We start from the raw sequence: 17526 nt of genomic DNA on the forward strand, positions 1-17526 counted from the left end.
CTATATCTGACCCTCCCACTGTCACTACTGCTTCTAATGACTATCTTCTACTCAAAAACTGCTGCAGGGTATCTCTGGCTTCTTGACGTGCTGTAGTTATGTGTTTTCATGTCTCCATAATAGACAGCTAGCATTAGCATGGTGTGATACAGGGAGCCAGCAAATAGATCTCTTTTCCATGCTGGCCAGCCATACAAAAAAGTTTCTGTCACACTGTATTTCTGTCCTGGAGCTAGTAAGGACTGCAGTTCTCACCTGGAATTACAACCATTGGTATGGGCTGGAAACAGAAATGGAACCTTGCTTCCTCTGTCACTTTTCAGAACACACCAGAACTCACGTTAGATGTCTTATCACCTTTGCCTTTGTGCTGAGAAGATGACTTTAGTTAAAAACCAGGATTTCTGTAAAATCATTTCAGCAATTTGTTCAGCTCTGATGAATCAAAAAGATCAGACTTTGGCCTCAAGTAAATATTCATTTCTTTCTCTAAGACTATTTGACTGAAATAAAAATTATGCTGTACCTTATCAATGGAAAGGAGGCCTGGCTTATCCCAGAGACTGGGCTGGGAAACCTCCTTCAGCTTCATTCTCAGGCGTTTTCATAACAATCTTTCAAAGTAACACTTACAGAGCGTTTGTCTACCACACTACATGATTTCATACATTTATAACTTCATTTTATCCAAAAAATTTGTTAGCTTTAGGAGCTAACAAAGTATTATTCTGCCACAACTAGAAAAATGAAGCTTTGTCGATGTGAATATGTATGTTCAACAACTAAAAACCAGCTAGCTAACAAAAATTTAATTTTCATACTGATAATGAATACATGACCCTAATCATTGATTGCCTTTTACGTAGTGTGAAAACTCCCAAAGGTCATATATATTGTCAAAGAAAAATAACTCCTCCTCTTCTTCTACCACAAAGGACACACATATAAATATATTTTATTCTGGGAATGATAAATAACAGAGACTTTAAGTATGCAAAGTTTTAACAAAAATGCTGCTTTCAAAAAATAAATAAATTTTCCATGCTGTTACCAGAATTCCACACTATCATAATATTCTCTTTGATTCTATTCCTGCTTATTATATGTCAGATATTTTTTTAATATTCTAGTGAGACAGCACAAAGCTGAGAGCCTATTTGAGTAGCTGGCCACATGGGATTTCTAGTACAAATTAGAATGACTGCCAATCCAGGTGATGCTGAAATACAAAGTAATATTTCTCAAGTTCAAGGTAAGATGCTTCAAAAATGAGTGAGTCACTTCAGTACCATATCAGATTTAATATTTTATCAATTGCATTCCAAGATAGACCAGGAAATCATATAATTTGGACATAATATACTTATTTGTTAATACTTTAGTATTCATTTTAGTGAGCCTAAATTTATCATGGCTGTTCTATATTAATATAGCCTTTGAAAAATATTGTACAAAATTATAAGAAAATATACCCTGGGTAGAGCTGGAACACAGTTATTTAAGGTCAAACCCCAACAGGGAAGAAAGATTTCTTTCTCAAAAGTTTGATCTATAAGCACTGACCTGAAGTCAGAAGGAACCTCTGAGGAAAGCATCCTGCCCTTGACTAGAGGTCCTGAAAAGGGAAGAGCAAAGTGGATTCCAAGTCAATTTGAAGAAAGGCAAGGCAGTGCTGCACAAATTTCATGGCTGCAAAGTAGGGCACAGAATCTGATGCCTTTCAATACTCAGCAAAATAAAACTCCAAGTTGAAATCTAAAAATAGATGCAACATCTTGGCAGTGTCACACAAAGGTTAGGATAAATTGTTGAGACTATAAACAGGTGTGATTATTTTGCTTTCTGTGGGCTGTAACGTAACAGGAGTCCCAGAATGATGGCTAGAAAAGATGATCTAAGCTCTGAAGGTTAAGGAACAAAACTCCTAAGACTACATTCGTTGAATTCTGCAGCATCCCAAATGTCAGCTTTCAGTTTTGTCTGTAAGCAACTAAAATTTTGAATCATATTTTTACAAATCTGTCTCTACTAAGCAACTACCCATCCACAGCTTGGCCTTCAGTGTTACTACGTTGTCTTCTTTTGCCTGAAATACAATATATGAATTCCACCAGAAATTAAAAAACCATTATTTCTAGAATTTGTGGCAACTGCAGCATGAATGAAATCTAAAAAAGGTTGATATTTTCCTCACCTGACATATGAAGTATATGGAGCATATACAGAGACAGATGTAGCCAGTTTTTTAATGGGATTTAATACTATAAAACTAGTTGGTTGATTATTAAGTAATATGATGGTTTGAGTTTATGCCCTCCATAACACACGTTTGCATTTTAAGCCATTATCTCAGAATGTCTATATAAATGTATATACAAATACATAAGTGTATATGTAAATAAATAAACATTAGAGTAAGTGAAAATGAAGCTACTCAGTTGCAAATTGATTCTAAATAGATAGTGGACAGTCTTATAAGAGGGGGTTGTAAAGTCCATCCAATGCTGTTTTTGAAGAAACCCCGTTTTGTGTGAGACCAGGGCTAAAATACAGGTCCAGGAAGAAAATTACAAAATCCACCTGAGCAAACATCTTATGACAACCCATGTCCCTTAGCAACAACAGTTAGGCTACAAAAGCAGGCTAAGGTATACATAGATAACTTAGACATCCTGTTCCTCAGGTGGTTTTGTCTCTGTGCTCAGTTCCTGCAGAGTATACAAGAAATGCAGTTTTTAAAATATTGTTGTCTTGTACGAAAATTCCCTAAGTTTACTGCAATCACAATAAAACCTCTGAACCCCTAGACTCGGGACTCTCACTCTGACCCTCTGTGTCTGTGAGAATCCGAGAGACACTGCTCTCAGACTCCTAATAAAGACCCTTAAGTGTTTTTTATTGGAATTGGCTCCTTGGTGTTCCTTGGATACCTGTAAATGGGACATAGTATCTTGGTGCATGGGCCTGAAAACCCAAGACCTCTAGGACTCCTAAGTGAAGAGTCGAAAGGCCAGCTGATAAGGAGATGTCTCATTGTTGGTCTTTGTGTCAGTGCCTTGTCTGTCAGATTTTTCTTAAGTATCTGTGGTAAGAGACAACTGAAATGGTGAGCATGGAACCCGGCTACATGGCTCCCAGCTGCCTTCCTGTTTGTTTTCTGTTCTTTACAATCTGCTGTCTAGCCTTCACCACCCTCTTGTTACTGTCTGTTTTGTGTATTACACTTTCTTTACTATTATGTGGCTAATTAAATAGAACTGATGGTTTCTACCCCAGTTGACTACATTTTAGTGCATTTTAAGGAGGTCAAGGTCTGTAGACATAACTTGTCAGTGAAGGTTAGAAAAGAAAATCCAGAGACCTCATTTTCTCCTTCCCTATCAAACCCCTTCCCAGTCCATATTATTGCAGGTCCTCTTTACAAGATAGATGGGGGAAGGTCAGGGAATTGGTTTCTGGAGACACTGGGATACCTACCACCAACCTGATTTGAATTAGTGAGGGTTTTCCCACCACTTGCCTGGATTATAATACTGATGGTAAGGGGAGACACTTTGTTTATTGCCAGAGTACGTTGTGGGATATCTATTGGATAGGAACTGGAAGGGGACTTAGCTGCCTTCCTTGAGAGTCATGGAAACATTTAGAAAAGCCACTCCTATGGATCCCCAGTCTCAGGAAGCAAAGACAGCAGTAGCTGTGGCTTTTATTAACCAGTCTGCACCAGATATTCACAGAAACCATCAGAGACTTGAGAGGATTAGAGAAAAGACTCTCCAGGATTAGTGGTAGTGAAAGAAAAGGCTTTTTAACAATAAGGCAGGTGCTGAGGAAAAATGGGTAAGAGCCAAGAAGAGGCAGAATCAGAACCTAAATGAGATGCTGTTAGCAGTAATGGCCAAGGGGGAGGATCAGAGAAGTTGCCTCAAACAGATGATTAAATATGGAGGTAAGGGGGAACCTAAAAGGGGGGCATCTGTCCCTCAGCTGGGCAAAACTCAGTGTGACTAATATAAGGAAGAGGGCCATATGGTCAAAGAGTGTCCCAAGAAAGAAAGGCTAACAGAGGCAGTGTCACCTATGAAAATTAAGGAAGACAGTGACTAGGGAGAACAGAGCTTGTTTCTCCTCCCCGAACCAGGGTAACCCTTAAGGTAGAGGGGAAACACTGAACATATGATGGACATGAGAGGCCAGCACTCAGTCCTTCTACAAATAGCTGGACCTCTGTTCACCAAGACATCTTGCTACAGGAAGCTATAGGGATGAAAGAGTATGCATGGACTACTGGAACCTTGGTGTGAGCCAAATATCCCATTATTTTCTGGTAATCTCTAACTGTCCATACCCACTGTCCGGGTATGACTTATTAACCATGATAGATGCACAGATATATTTTACTATTGAAGGAGCCAAGGTATTGAATGGACAGGGCATTCTATTCCAGTGCTGACTGCAGAGTTGACTGATGAATACAGGTTGCTTGAGACTCCCAGAGAACCAAACCATGATATCAAGGCCTGAACACAGTGAAGCCCATCCATGACTACCACACATTGCAAGATCTGAGAAAAGTTAACAAACAGGTAGTGGACATTCACTCCAGAGTCCCTAACCCATACACCTTGCTAAGTTCTCTACCACAAGACTGTATTTGATATGCAGTACTGGATGGTGCCTTGCTCTTGTCTTGATGATTATGGACTGAACCTCTGAACCTGTAAGTCAGCCCCAATTAAATGTTCCTTATAAGAGTTGTCTTGGTCATGGTGTCTGTTCACAGAAGTAAAACCCTAACTAAGACACCCAGGTTCAGAAAAGCATACCTACTTGTGGAATAAAAAGACCCCTGATGACTAGTTCAACCTAAGACAAGTGACAGGGCAGGTTTCCAAAGACCTCCAAGAACCAGATCAGGCTTTGGCTGCAATGATCAGGCTTTGCCTATTGAAACTGGTCTCGACTTTCAGAATGATTCCAGAAAGAATGAACTTCCCTGTCCCCCACTTCCTGCCCACTGAAGCCTTGGTCCAGCTAGTACCAAGAATTACCAATCAGGCTTTTGAGGAGATAAATGTTAAGTACTGTTTGATAAGGACAATGGGCTTATCAGGCATAAAAGATAGCCTGACACAATTATGTTGGCTCTCATGATAGGGCTGGTTCTGGAAGGAGCACGAACTGGCATATCCTTGCTAGCCCTACAGAGTTCCAGCTATGCCAACTTAAAAACAGCCATAGATGAGGACATTAAGAAAGAAGAAAGCCCACTTTGGAAGATCAATGAACTAACTCTCTGGCAAAAGTTGTGTTACAGAATATAAGAGGGTTAGACTTCTTGTTCTCATAGCAAGGATGACTATGTGACTATGTGCTGCTCTGAAAGAGGAATGCTGTCTTTACCTGAATCATTCTGGGGTGATGAGGGACTCACTGGCTAGAGTAAGAGAAAAATCAGATAAATGACAGAAAGAGGTATAGGGCTGCCAAGGATGTTTTGAGCCACGGTTTAATAGTCCCCCCAGACTGACTCCTCTGATGTCTACCCTGCTCAGCCCCCTAATCCTTCTATTGTTGCTATTAACTTTTTGTCCCTGCTATTAAAGAGAGTAATGTGGCTTATAAAAGAGAGAGTAGGGGCAATTCGGTTCACGGTACTTGGATCACAATTTATAGAACTAACACCTGAAAGATGAGAGGAACAACTTGAAAATATCTCCCTGACCCCACTGGGAGCCCTATGATTGAGCATCCTAAGGACCCAGAAAAAAGGGGGGCTTGTAAATGCCAACTAACTCTGTTTTTGATGAAACCCCATTTTGTGCAAGAACAGGGACTAAATTCCAATTCCAGGAAGAAAATCACAAAATCCACCTGAGCAAACATGCTATGGCAACCCACTGACTTCCCTTAGCAACAAGCAGTCAGGCTACAATAGCAGCATCAAAGTACATAAAATACCTTAAGACACCCTGCCGAGAACAGTTAACTTTGTCATCCTGTTGGTCAAGTGATTTTGACTCCATGCTCAGTTTCTTACAGAGTATACCAGCAATGCAGTTTTCAAAAATTTAACTTGCTGACCCATATGGAAAGTCTCCAAGTTTGTTATAACCACAATAAAAACCCTAAACCCTAAGAATTGAAGCTTTCACTCTCAACCACTGCAACGAGATGGAGAGAGTCTGAGAGACCTTGCTCATGAGCTCATAATAAAGACCATTATGCATTTTGCATCAGAATTGACTCTTCAGTGGTGGTCTTTGGGTACCTGCAACTTGGGCATAATAGAATCAGGACACAGATACCTCTGAAGATAAGAACACCAAGTATAGACACAGGAGATGGCAGCCATGTGGATGCCAAATTAAGATACTTCTTACATTCTAGTTTGATTTCTGTTACACTGATAAAAAGCACCCTGGTCAAACATCAAACATGGAAAAGGAAAGTATCTATCTGGCTTATTTGAAGGTATACTTCATCATCAATCAGATTTCAAGTCAGGAAAGCAGTTAATTATATCACATTCACAGTCAAACTCTAAGAGATTTGAATGTATTCATGCTGCCAGTATGTTGCTATAGCTATTGCTGTTCAGCTTGCTTTCTTCACTATTAAACAGCTACTGGCTGAGCCCATTGAATGGTGCAACTTATATTTGTGGTAGATTTTCCCACCTGTCTTAGTTTGTTTTCTATTGCTATGATAACTCATCTTGACTAAAAGCAACATGTTGAGAAAAAGCATTATTTGATTTATGCTTCCACATACAAGAGAAGAATCAGACCAACAGCCTGGAGGAAGGAACTGAAGCAAAAGTCATGGTAGAATGCTGCTTCCTGGCTTCTTGCTTCTCATGACTTGCTCAACCTGCTTTCTTATATACCGTAGGATCACCTTCCTGTGAGTGGTACTGCCCAGAGTGAGCTAGACCATTCCATCTATAGCTAGCACTAAAATGAAGACCAATCTGATAGAAGCATTTTTTTAGATTAGGTTTTCCCTTTTTAGATGGTTCCATCTTGTGTCAAATTGATAAACTAACCAACAAAACAATACAATTAACAATTGGGACAATGTCCCACAAGAAATTACCATGCCACTCTAAGCTACATAATTCCCCAACTAAGACTCCCTTTTGGGGTGATTAGAGGTTGAAGCAAGTTGACATTTAAAACTTTCACAATACCACACTTCTGACTTACAGAATGGCGAGTTTATTTATGCTCTGTGGTCTGTACCTCTTTGTTATCACAACCTTCACGAACTATCAAAAACACATCACGTGGATAAAGACAAGCAGCAAGGAGGACAAAGACAAACAGCAAGTAGCATGGCAATGCACAGTTATGCAGCCAAGTTGGTGAGAAATCAGTGATTACAGCAAGGGTTCAAGCTAATTGCTATACTGATGATCTGAGCAATGAATCATGTTAGCATTACTTACCTAATTAGTCTACATTTCTTCACAAAATCGTTAAGTTTGTGTTCCCTTCTCTGGCCTATATATTTCTCAAGAATAGACCTAATATTTTTTCAGCATTAATATGCAGAAACTAGAGAGAAAACTGCCAAAAATAGATGATGCAGGATTAGGCTGAAATTGGGAACTGAAAAATCATGTCATACAGCTCTATTCATGGCAAAAGACAAGCACCAAGTTGAACACAATCCATTAGAGTGTGACTTACTCTTCAATATGCTCTGCCACAATGTGAGAACTACTGGTCTGAGGCACTCCTGCCATGAAAAATCATGATTTCCTAGAAATATTTCTTCAGTGTGGATACTTACATGTTTTAGTAGCAATTCGGTCTCCACATCACTTCCCACTTGATCTCAATACTATACTGGTGATCCTGGCTCTGTCTATTGGACATGTACTGAGAGTTTACTCAAGGATGAGAAATAAGCAGGAAAATGCAGCTGAATGTATTTTTGTAAAACATCTTTTATGATATTTGACAGTTCTGGGAGCAAACCCAATGTTTTGCCATTTATGGCAAGTCTTTGTATTAAAAACTGGAATGCATGTATGATTAAAGATATGTCAGATAATGAACATGCTGCACTGTAAATTAAGTAGACACACGTGTGTTATCATCCAAATCCTACAGCAAAGTACATGTCTATCTACAACTGCCCTTACTGTGGGAATGAAAAGTTTAAAGGTGCATTGAAAATAACTTCTAGAATTTCCTGCACATTGGTTCCTTTTCTTCTACTCTCCCAACCACAGAGTAAGATATCAACATTCTCATGAACTTTCCATGAAACTAAACGTTAAAAGTAAGAGAATATCTAACAAAGATTTTAAAATATGCTGCAATTATATGAACTGTGAAATATAGCTTCCTGTATTATAAGCAAGACCATATTCACTCTATACTTTACTTCAATTAGCCAGAATATAACCTCTAAAATTTTCTTCCTGACCTATAGATTTCCAAATACCAAAACTCATGATGTACAATATATCTGTATGACTTATCCATGATTCTAGACTACACTTTTTCATCTAAATTAATGTGTAATAATCATAGTTTAGAGTGGGAAAAAATAAGATTTTTATCATATTTATGGCAGCTACTTATGATTATGGTGAGTTTTGTATTATATTAAGATTTTTTTCTACCTGGACTATGGCAGTATTTTTTAAAGATTTATTTCTTTTTATTTCAATTTTTGAGTGTTTTGCTTGGATTTGCATATGTGTACCATGCGTATGCCTTGTACCTGCAGAACTCAAAAAATAGCATAAAGTCCCCTTAGATAGGAATTTGTTAGAGGTGGTTATTAAACCTCACACCTCTGTAAGAGCAGAAATGTTTCATAACCATTGAGCTGTCTCTCCATCACCATGATAGTATTTTTTGAAACAGAAAATATATACAAATTATTTCAGTTAAAATATTCTTTTATAACTTACCCAACAAACTGTCATTTTTTCCATCTTTATTAACTTGAGTATTTTTTATTTACATTTCGATTGTTATTCCCCTTCCTGGTTTCTGGGCCAACATCTACCTAACCCCTCCCCCTCCCCTTCTATACGGGTGCTCCCCTCCCCATCCTCCCCCATTACCACTCTCCCCCCAACAATCACCTTCACTGGGGGTTCAGTCTTGGCAGGACCAAGGGTTTCCCCTTTCACTGGTGTTCTTACTAGGCTATTCATTGCTACCTATGAGGTTGGAGCCCAGGGTCAGTAATTTTTAATGTTCAAAAAATACCTTGAACTCAGAATTTGAAATGATACCTTCATACAAAGTCAACTGTAAGAAATGTTATCATTAATCATCAAGATTCAAACTATGATCATTCAAAGGACTAGGTCATTGCATTGCGGTTTGAAAAAGTCTTATTAAAACCTTAATCTAAACAAAACAAGGATATATCCCAAGGATGAATTATACGCATTGCCACATGCAGTTGTAAGTTGAATCTGTAATGGGTCCATATCTTGACAGAGTGGCCACATGGATTGTATCTTCCAATGAACTATACACATTTGAGGCAGGTTTGCCAACAGTAATAGAGCTAGCTTGAAAACCTTTCAACAGCATGGAATAATAAATCTCATTAATAATAAAAAAGAGCTGACTAAGTGATGCGTATTCATGACACCAGGTGCATCTAAAATCATGCTGGGACAATGGCTCAGTGGGTTAACTGTAAAAGCCATGTGTAGTGGTATATGTCTATATGTCTAGACCTGAGGAGACAGGCAGGAGCTCACTGGGCAGTTTAGCTGAGATGATGGGTTTCATGTTCAGTTAGAGAACTTTTCTAAAACATGAGAGAGAGAGAGAGAGAGAGAGAGAGAGAGAGAGAGAGAGAGAGAGAGAGAGAGAGAAAGACAAGACTAGCAGAGAGTGTTAAAAGAACATATCAGCGTTTAGATTGGACATGGTGCAGGTGAGACCATAATGGTATGTATGTGAGCACAAGCACAGACATGCGTGCGTGCACACACACACACACACACACACACACACACACACACACACCACAGATGCAACCTTCCCCCACACATGCATGTAAACATACACATAGAAAATCACTACAGTATAATATTTGTTTTCATACTGCACTGTTATAAGCACTCTCATAAGGCCTTACCAGGTGTTTATTTAAAATCCTACATTCATAATGATCTCCACAATTCTGCAGGCCTACTTCTTTCTGTGTTAGCACATCCTCAAGACCACAATGCCACAGGTCATCAGCAAAAAGCAATTATGATTATATCTCTTGAGTCCAGGTGTGTCTATAATTACCTTAAACTATAATGGTAACTCTAAAAAGTAATTAGTCTGATAAAATAACCACTTATATTATAAAGCAGGACTACAAAACAGACAGAATTGTCTGTGGTGGCCACAAAAACAGCAGTTTCCATTTTGCTAAATGAATATATTTCGTGATAATCACATTCACTCCATTCATGCCATTTTATGAAAATCAGTCCAATATAATGCAGCATTCCTTTGTCCTTAGACCCTTCCTATTTGGAACTTTCTAGAACGCTCCATATTTCCAAACTGAGCAGGTTTTACACAGATACTTGAATACAAATGCCTTAAATTACAATATGTGGTGTATTACTATGCAATGTAATTACAAAACTTAACAAGCACAATTACTATACTGTAACAACTTGTCCAAATTGACTAAAATTGCTGTCGTTTTTCAGAATCTAGTATTTTATAAATCTGAATCAGATTCATATAACACAAAACACTCTAAAATATAAGTAGGCTTACTGCCGTAACTACATTGCTTTAAATTCAGGCAAGAATTTCAAGTAGTGGGACCCAATGCAAAGAAGCCAACAAAAACATATAGTGGATCTTTAAATCTAGCTAACGTTTCCTAGCACGAACCTCTCACCTTAACTCCTGCATCTTCAGACAGATTCCAAATAGTACGACAAACATGGACTGCCCGGGCTTTGCAGTATTGGAGCCTGAACTGTGACAGATGAACAAAGGATAACATAAGCAACAGGTATATGTGACAAATTTAAGCCAGTTTCCTTCTCAAATATATAGAGAGAATGCTGCCAACCTGAAGAGAATACTGGCCAATGATCTCCTGACTTTCTTCTACCTGCAAGATAGATTTCTCCCAAAGGGGAGTTCTGCAGTCTATAAAACTGAAGGAAAAAAAACTGATAAAATTAGTTTCCTACTTCAAATTCTCTGATGGGAGACACTTCTATGGTCCCTCTAATAAGCCTGTGAATGTGTTCCCCAAAGTACTTTGGAGTGTTGGAGTTCAAGTGCATCTGAGCTGGAGGAGTCCCGTTTTCAGCAGGTATGATTTCTATTTCAGTGTGTGACATAGTGTGTATGAGTTGTGCACTATCGAAGGGGAAATATGACTTCACAGCCAAGGTAGGACGTTGAATGTACGAATAGTGCCTCTCAAATGAAAAGCTGTCTGTGACTGTTGGGTCTTTGTAACACGTTTTTACACAGTACTGTCCTATTGATCTGATTGGAGTGACACCTCCATGCGCATCAGTCAACAAAAAAATACAGTCAAAAAACCGCTCAAATCAGATTGCATCATTTTCTGTTCACATCTCGTTAGTAATCATGTAGGGCATAGTTTAAAAAAAAACTGCACCAAAGATTTTCTGTTGAAATCCCTCTTTCTCTTAGATAGCACAACATTTTGGGTTAATTATAAGATCTGTCATCTTTTCCAGATTTTACTCCTATATATGTGAATGTTTTACTTGCCAATTTGGTTAAAAGTACCCTCCAAATACACACACACACACACACACACACACACACACACACACACAAACACCCAAACACCCAAACGCTCAAGGTCTAGACTTCTACAGAATGGGCCATAAGACCTCAGCTAATAAAACAGTAGTTGTTCCATATGCCTGCATGGTCTAATGGAAATGCGATAGGGCAGTGGGAGAATAAGTATGATGGGTTGCTCTTGGGCTAGCCCATCTAGACTTCCCTGCCTTCTCCTAATGACTAGATGTTCCTTGGACAGTGCATAAGGCTCTTTTAGTTTCACTGATTTCTTCCATGAGTATTAAAGTCATGGTGTTCAAATTCTGCTCACACTCACCTCAACTAAATTTCTGCTGCAAAGTATTTGCTCATACCTCCATCCCTCAGCTTTGTCCTGGTTTCCGGCTACTTGACCCATCTTCTCCTCTGAAAGTCCCTATCTGTAAAAACCGAACCCCCCACTCATTTGTGCCACATCAGCAGGGCAAGTACAGCCTCAGCATTCTATTCCTCTAAATCCTACCAGAATGCCTGGATTACATCCTCATCTAAGTATCATTGGGTTGTAACACAGATAAGAGGTGAGAAAATGTCATACCTAGGGCATGATCTCTCCTTTTGACTTATAGTTGCAGACTCTGTATTATTTATTTAGTAATTCCTCTTTTCTTCCCATCTACCAAGTACAGAGGGTATGCCCAATTTCAATTCATATCTTCACAAAACTGCTTCCTGTATTCCAGATCTTGACATTACAACCAATAATAGAAGATGGTTATGAATCAAATAACCTCATACTGTGGCACCATATCCTTCCCTGTGGATGACCATACCACATCAATTTAGAGTGTACTTCACAATCGTGCTATGCAGAATGACCACTTGCATCCTGTGCTCTGATTTAATATGAGTCTTGTGGTCTTTCTATAACCTGTTTTTTGATGACTTATATCTGATATGAACTTGTGCAATGTTAGCCACATAGTCACACAATGTACCTTCATGGCATCTAGGCAAAGTAAATAGCACTTTGTAGAACTGCAAACATTTTATTTCTCACCCCCATGCCTTCCTGTTTACATGTTCTGTATCACCCTGATAGCAACTGTTACCCCCACCATCACTACATTTAACATTTCTGCTTCAATGTTGTTTTCTTTATTGCTCAGTTTTCCATAGACAGTCATTGTAAAAATTACGTAGGTACCCACTCAATTCCTTTGATGCTTATCTTGCTTTATCTTCCTTCGCTACTACCTAACCCACAGCTCTGCCCAAAATATTGAGCCACTCTTTCCTTGCAACCTTCACAGCCGCCACAACGACTACGGAAAGAGAAACAGCTATTCTGACTTCTATAATTTTCTATGGACTGAAAGCCAGCTCCTGTCCCTCCATTCTTCTGTGTTTTACCTTCTTGATCATAGGCAAGAAATGTAAATGCTTTGCTCACCTTCCTTCAATTTCTTTTTGATTAAGATGGAGAAAACCAGTACCTATCCAGCAAAATATTGATAAGCTTTTTAATGTAATGCCTGGCACTTAGCAAAGCTTGAAAGATGTTGCCTATTGTTAAAAATATTTTTTCTGTGCTTAAACATAAATGATCCAAAAGATACAATCAAACAATATAAAAATTTAATTAACCCTGAAATATGCCAGAAACTCAAATCTGAAGTAAGTAAACACTATTTTTGTGCTAATCCTTCAGAATGATTTGATTATCAGGGTTTTGACAGTGGGAAATACCCACCAGACAGGCTCTCTTCCAAATGATGTTTTGTATATTACTTTTATCAAGAACTACAACTTAAAATATACATCAGGAAAACCCAAGAATACTTCCTACTATGCCTGAACATAGTTACAATTATCATGCAAATTGTCTTTCAATCCTGTGCTGTACAATTAATAGTATGATTATTTCATTTTAGATATGAAAAATTTGAAATTCAACTCCTTACTTGTACCAGTCATATCTCTAGTGTTCAACAGTTACATGTTACTAGCTACTGGGGGTAGCTACTGGAAAACACAAAAGCATAGTGTGATTCCCTAACTGCAGAAAGTTCTACTTCATAGCACTATTGACACCCTCTGCTACATATGCAACTCTAAAATGGAGAGGAAATTGGAATCTATTATAGTCTGGGGACTCTTTATGTTTCCTTACAGCACAGCATGCTTGTAGCAATGTCAACAAAAACATTCTGCAGGATCATGGTGAAGCCATGAGGAATATAGTTCTGAGGAATATTGTCCTTTTGAAGCTATCATTAAATCTTTATGGCTATTGGAACATTTTCCTTTTAGAACACATTTTAGAAGTAGATCATATGAGCTTACTCATTAGATCAAATAAACTTTCTAGGCATTTTTTAAACACTTGCTTATTATTTTACAGATAAGATGACAGGTAGAGCCTGGAAAGTAATCACGCAGCTCATAAAATATAGAAAATAGGGATTTACAGCACTGAAATAAAATTTTATATTGGCACCTATTGAAAAAGTCTAGAAAGTAACTGAGGACAAGAATGTCAGTGAATAGAATAATTTAAAGAAGAGATCTAGAACAAGTGGCATGAAATTAGCTGGACAACACTGGAGCATGATGAACAAAAGACTTCTTAGTAACTAGAGATCAAGTAAAATCCACCAAAGTGTCACAGCCTAACAGCATCCAAGCTAAATTGAATAACATACAAACTATACATTTTCCTGTGGCTGAGAATCAATTAAACGGATTTTTTTCACATACTCAGTTGACATTACATTATAAATTTAACAGTGTGGCACAGTGACACAAAATCCGTGTCGTTTCAAATAATGAAAGTATGCGTAGTTTATGACTATTACAAAAAAAATGCATAACTTCATTATTCTATCCTTTAAGAAACATTTTCTTACATGTAGGCTAGAAGTATCTTCAACTTTGGAAGACATAAACATGTGATAATATAGAATATAACTGTTGGAGTATCTGCAAGTGTGTACGTGAGTGTTTGAGTATATGTGTTTGAAGCAGCTTGAGATTACTTTGTATCTCAAGGACTATCTGGGTAGATCAAGAAACAAAATCATAACTTTGCCTAATATATCTATGAAGGAATGTCGTAAATACTCTGATTTTCCCTATTATCCCCTATTACTAAAATAATTGAAATGATTAGTAAATCATTTTTATTTACTCATAAAAAAACAAAATATATATAGAGAGAGCATATATTTGATGGGTATAGTAAAAAATTCTACCTGCACTTGATTGAATTTTGAGTATGACTCATCTTTTAATACCCTCTTTCTTTTGTTTGAATGCATGTGTGTGGTGAGGCATATTACATATGGATGTACAAACCTGTGTGTATATGTGCACCTAAGAGGTCAATGTTGACTGGGTTCCTTATTTGCTTTCCACTTAGTTTTTTTTAATTAATTAATTTATCTATTTACTTTACATCTGGATCGTAGTCGACCCCTCCTCCTCCTGGTCCTACAGAGACACACACACACACACACACACACAGACAGACACAGACACATACACAGACACACACACACACACACACACACACACAGAGAGAGAGAGAGAGAGAGAGAGAGAGAGAATCCTTTCTCTTCTGAAAAAGGGGAGCCTCCCTTGGGTATCAGCCAACCCTAGCAAGTCAATTCACTTCAGGACTAGGTGTATTCTCTCCCACTGAGGGCTGACTAGGCAGCCTAGTTAGGAAACAGGATCCATACGCAGGCAACAGACACAGAAACAGCCTCTGCTCCAGTTGTTGAAGGATCCACAAAGATCCATGTAAAGACCAAGCTATACATCTGCTACATATGTGTGGTACAGCCTGTGTGTGTGTTCTTTGGGTGATATTTCAGTCTCTGAGAGCCCCCAGATTCCAGGTTAGTTGACCCTGTTCCTCTTGAGGATTTCCTATCATTTCCATGTCCCTAATCCTTCCCGCAACATTTCCACAAAAAAGCTTTGTCCAATATTTGGCTGTGGGTTTCTGCATCTGTTTTTTAAGAAAGTTTTTCACTGAAACTAAAGCTCAATGATGGGGTCAACTGTGTGGGCAGTGAGCCTCAGGAATCCTCTTGCTTTCCTCCCTCTGTCAATGCTGGATTACAGGCAGGCATTTGCCATCATGCTTGAATTATCAAGTGGATGATGGGTATCTGAACATAGGTCTTCATGCCTATTTAGAAAGCATAGTATCCACCATGCCATCACTTCAAATCCTTTACCTTTATTTCTTAATAAAAGAAGTGGGGTCCTGTACTGCACATTTGAAGGCAGAAGAATATTGAGGAGGGCAGATAAGAGAAATGAGAGGAAAAGAGGCAGAAATGAGAGGCCAAACACGAATGGTATCTTTTCTTCAAGGTTACATAAAGCACTGTTTTAAAGGGACTTCACAAGTTGTGGCCAGTAGAATTCCATTTCTTAACTGTCCATCCTTATAGTTAAGAATGAGAGAGGGGGGGTGAAAACATGAAATTAGATAAACTGAAGATAATTGACTGATGATAGATAAATAATAGTTATGTAGATGATTGATAAATGGATAATAAATAATAGACAGGCAGATAAAAGAGAATATGACAATTAATTTTGGTCTTCAATTTTATAGCTCTAGAACAACTAAGAGACAAACTTTGGGTCAGAGTTGTGGAGGATGATCTTGATTAGATCAATTGAAGTGAGAGGGACCGATCCTAAATCTAGGTACCCACCAGTGATTAGCAAGATATAGCAAGGCCCAAGGGAAAAGTGTTTGCTTTTGCCAGCTTCTCTTCTGGTCTGGCAAAGTTTATCTTTTCTGTTGCTGCAATTGTCATTACCACTGCCACCACCATTGCTGTCCTCCTCTGCTAACAGTAGAACAAAGCTTCTTAAACCCTCAAACACAAACCAAAGACTGACTGATCTCCTAGAATCATGCAGCCATTCAGCCTCAGATTGTGACTGCTAGAGCAAGCACCCACCCTGTAGAATGAGCAGCCACTGTTGGACTACAGAGACTGTATAATGTGTAACAAAGACAGTCAAATAAACCACATTTTAATATATATTCCATTTGTTCTCTCTTTACATATAATCCCAGCAAGATAGATATATACATAATTGCTAGACAATATAATGATAGGTAGGTAGATGACACTTAGTTAAGAGATGGTAGATAAATGACAGAAAAATAGATGATAGCTGGGAAAGTGGTGATAATACGCTAATAGATTTCGATAGAGGGATTTGTAATATAAGAACATGAGCCAATTATCTGGACATCCAAATGACATGTTGCTGTTTTTTTAAATTCAAAATTATCCTGAATGATATGCATTGAACATATTACAGAGTAAGTCTTCAGTAGATCTGTGAAAGAAGCAAAATGATGACAGGAAGTATTAAGAACAAGAAGGAAGACTGGTAATAAAAAACTGAGTCGACTGTTAAGTGAGCAAAACATTTACTAGGCAGACAATGTGCAATAGTCAGTGTGTACAGGAAATTGAGACAGCAAGTATAATAAGGCCTATGTTATTGTGAGCATATTAATTATATGAAAAGTGCAGAGATGGGCATTAGCACAAAAAGGAAATTTCCATCACAGAGATTATCAAGAAGTTCACAGATATAATTACAGAGGACAATTCCAGTCTTAACACAATAAAGCTTTCAGATGAGAAGAAAATTAGACCCTAGCGTATCATTATCCCCAGAACTCTATATGAACTTGAATTCTCCTTAAGTC

At 38.2% G+C, this 17526-nt stretch overlaps 1 protein-coding gene across 4 annotated transcripts in view; it reads right to left on the reverse strand.

Annotated features, from left to right (window-relative positions):
* Nucleotides 1-17526, reverse strand: part of LOC120097101 (uncharacterized) — a 266438-nt gene that overhangs the window by 232022 nt on the left and 16890 nt on the right. Inside the window, exons 2-3 of one of the 4 annotated variants that reach the window (XR_015638206.1) lie at nucleotides 10897-10977; nucleotides 1564-1615 (exon numbers count right to left, since the gene is read on the reverse strand). The exons of 2 other annotated variants lie outside the window; for them this stretch is intronic. The gene's annotated coding sequence lies outside the window, so the exon portion shown is untranslated. The remainder of the gene's footprint in view (nucleotides 1-1563; nucleotides 1616-10896; nucleotides 10978-17526) is intronic. One more of the 4 variants, XR_015638207.1, reaches the window with a different exon arrangement.

This window comes from Rattus norvegicus, chromosome 15 (assembly GCF_021556685.1).
Source record: "Rattus norvegicus strain SHRSP/BbbUtx chromosome 15, alternate assembly SHRSP_T2T, whole genome shotgun sequence".
NCBI lineage: Eukaryota > Metazoa > Chordata > Mammalia > Rodentia > Muridae > Rattus > Rattus norvegicus.